Consider the following 3,761-nt stretch of genomic DNA (forward strand, 5'->3'; position numbering starts at 1 on the left):
GTTTCAGCGATCGTATTTCATTGAATTTATTACATTTTAGACTTTTTTTTCCGAATGAGCGTAAATGATATTGAAATTTAAACCGAGTATTACACTCTTCATTCAAATTATCTCAATCAACTGATGTATTCGACATTGGAAACTGGAAAGCCGAATTTTAATAGGCAGTAATTGTAATTTGAAATTATGAACCGTGGCAAAGCTTAGGAAAGAGAAACAACTTGACGAAAGTGCATTAAATAGTCAAGATTCATTTGAAATTCTTTTTTCCCTTATTATTTTATGAAAATTCTTGTAAAGCTACATATAGAGATTGGGGAACATCTACTTATGTATTACAGTTTATTTGACTTAGTCAAGACATTCTTCTGACCAAGCAAACATGTTTGCACTTTATGTTCAGGAAATAACTTGAGTAAAGAGCACATGTGCTACATCACAAGAAGCGGATATAAAATCACATCCGTCAATTTAATATGACCACCCACAGTACAACGATGAAAGTCAAAGCTCTTGTTTGTCATGCAGTCTTCATCCTTCTAGAAGCTTCTATCTTCTCCGAAGAAAACTGCAACATCCCGAATCGGAGCTTTCCAAAATCGACAACGTGCGATATCAGACACATGGAGATACCCATCTATTCGGAAGACCACTGCAATGAGTGATCATGAAGAATGCACCCAACCTGCTGGAACGGAGATCCGTGCGCAACTTCGCTGCAGTTGGAACCCAGCGCTACAAGCTGATGAACAGAGGGAGCTACGTCAAAGTGGGAAGAGTACAAACAAATGGCGACAGACTACGAAATCCAGCTCAAGTCGCTGAATGATGAACTACTGGAACTGCAACAGCACCACCACGGCGAAAGCGAGCGCCGCCATCGCGAAGCTTAAGGAGTGCGATATCAAAGTGCTCGACGAAGAGGTCAACATTTACGCCAACTAAGCTTAAGGGCATCAAAGAGGATTTTGAAAAAGTCAAACGGGACTTGTCGTATGGACTTATCTTAGATTCGAATCAGATGAGTAAAGCAAAAGCCAAGGTGAAGGAAATGGCCTCAACATATTTGATAGACATCGTGCAGCAAAAGCTGAATGGAAATAATCTCCAATATAATGCCGATATTGGATTTTTTTTGTTCGTCGATTCCGATCTGGACGATAGAGAATTGAAGCGTACAAGGTAATTCTTTCAAGTTCGCTGAAACGAACAAACGTTTGGATGGAGAAGATTCTGTATTGTTGGAGGCATTTGTTGCTGCAAGGATGAATGCAACGTTAAAAAGAAGGATCCAATATCACAGATGAAAAGAAAATAGAAAATGTATATGATCTACTGGCATTGGCGAAGCTGGCGGACAAATCCGCAAATGTTTTTCAAGAAAAGTGGTCAGAGGACTTGAAGAAAACGGATAGCCAAATGTCATCACCAATCAAAGATATGCACTCGATCATCTATTTGTGGAGTCAGATGAAAGCTTTCAATGGTGCGAAGGTAGGGGACACCTATGACTTCCGGTTGCATACGACATTTGCTTTTAAAGCTCCTTGTTGTGTGTAACAATTATTTATAAGAGTTGCTGCCTACAAAGAACTGATTGACAGGAAAATTAATTATGCATTAGGAACGATCATGTTCGACAACTTCTTACGTTGGAGGTGAGTGAAATGAAGTACGATCTTACATCTGTCCCAGAGGAAATACCCAAACTATTTGAGATTACGCTCAATTCACTCCCTGAACAGTCTAACCCAACTGCGCTCATGTTTGATGAAACGGTCCAGAATTTTCTTAAATCAGAAAGCTTAAACAAATGCATAGTTGCGACGATGATAAATTCGAGGTTCATCAGGACAAGTTGAACGAATTCCATCGGGTGGTGATGTGCGGAGTATAATTGCATGTCATTCCGTTTGGAAGCTTCCAACGACAAGGCATCAGTCCAGAATTGTAAATCCATCAGGAATTGCACTTGCAAACGTGAACCAAGCGATAGTGGATAACATTTTGGCAAGCAGCTATGTTGGAACTCCACCGACTTTGAACAACCCTGATAGGAAACCTTCCAGTAGCGACGAGTGGATATTGGAGGCAGAAACCATCGCAAGAATGATTAACGATCAAAAATTGGTCCGGAGCTCAGTAACTACAAAACGTGAAAGAAAATGGAGGTGGATCATTTACTGCTTGTGATGGATATTAATTTTTTTGCCGCATGTCGTAGTGGAAGGAGTATGGCGTTCCTGGATTGAAACGATTCCACAGCCATGTCGATACCATTGGATGGAATCTAAAATGCGCTTCCTAGGAACGGATCAAGTAACAGATGGTGAATAACTTATAAAGATTCGTATGAGCCAAAACTATCTTTTTAGCGAAAATTTTCAACATTAAAGCAATATAGTTTAGTTTAGTATATTTATTTCGTCAACCAACGTAGACTAGTACATATACAATAGCCATGTTATGTTTTCTAATTGCTAGAAATACGTTATTATAATGTAGAAAAATAAAAAATAGATTGGTTAAGTAGTGTATAATTTTGCAATGAAATGTTAAAATGTGTAGGTTTCAGATTATGAGAAAATATTTGTTTTAGATTCTGCCGAGACAAAGTTAAGTCTACAATTCCGAAGTGTTGATTACAGATGGCCATCATCTGATTGAGCAGTCCAAATTTGGCATTGTTTGTGCGACAGTGATTTGTTGAGAAAATTGGTCGATGGCGCAGTTGTCGAGATGGTATGTAGCAATTTAATTTCGTTAAAATATTTGTTGAATGAATAGGCTGCGAAATTATTTCGTTAGCAAAAGATACCATTGCCATTTAACGACGTTCTTTCAAAGTTTGAATTTTTATAATCTTTAGCGTGCCCCCATATGATGGGAGTGGGTATGTTGTCCAACCTAATTTACGAATATGCTTAAATACATATGAATTGTTTTGTGTACTGATTCAATAATATTTCTTGCTTGTTATTTATTGAAATTGAGAGACCATATATGCATGTAACAGCAAATTCCCGTATCGATTTTACATAAGCAATACAATGTTTTAATTGTGTATGGGTAATGAAAGTTCTAGCATAAACGTTTTATAACCCATCATATTATTTGCTTAATGAATAATGGTGTAGTAGTGGTCAATGAACATTAGTTGAGAGTCTAAGATAATTCCTGAATTCCTAGCTCTATCGCATTTTCTTACAACCTGGTTTCCTAATGCAATTGATACAATTTTCGGATTGGAAATTGTCTCAACTTCCCTGGGCATAAGAGTATTATCGTGTTAGCCTCATATTATACTGAATGCAAAATGGTAACTTGGCTCAGAAACCTCGCAGTTAATAACTGTGGAAGTGCTTGATGAACACTAAGCTGCGAGGCGGTTCTGTCCCAGTGTGGGGATGTAATGCCAATGAGAAGAAGAAGAAGATACAGCGTGAGTTTTGTTTTCGTTTGCAGACGGGACTTGAGCTGGTTACGAAGTCCGTAATAAACCCTATTTGCAGCTGCAATACGCCTTTTCACCTCGCGGGTAACATCATTATCGCACGTCACTAATGTTCCAAGATACACAAATTCTTCTACCACTTCAAATTTTTCACCATCCAGCACTATTTCGCTACCACCACCACTAATGAACCCACGTTGATTTCCAGCGACCTTGTACTTCGGTTTGCTGGTATTGATCGTGAGTCCGATCCTCGCTGTCTCCCTCTTAAAAAGCGCACAAAAGCCTCTTCCACGGCACGGCGAAC

The 3,761-nt window shown here is 38.8% G+C and overlaps 1 pseudogene; it reads left to right on the top strand.

Annotated features, from left to right (window-relative positions):
* Window positions 1-497: 497 nt before the first annotated feature.
* Window positions 498-2,860, top strand: LOC134204275 (uncharacterized; annotated as a pseudogene).
* The last annotated feature ends 901 nt before the right edge of the window (window positions 2,861-3,761 follow it).

Source organism: Armigeres subalbatus, unplaced genomic scaffold (genome assembly GCF_024139115.2).
Source record: "Armigeres subalbatus isolate Guangzhou_Male unplaced genomic scaffold, GZ_Asu_2 Contig493, whole genome shotgun sequence".
NCBI lineage: Eukaryota > Metazoa > Arthropoda > Insecta > Diptera > Culicidae > Armigeres > Armigeres subalbatus.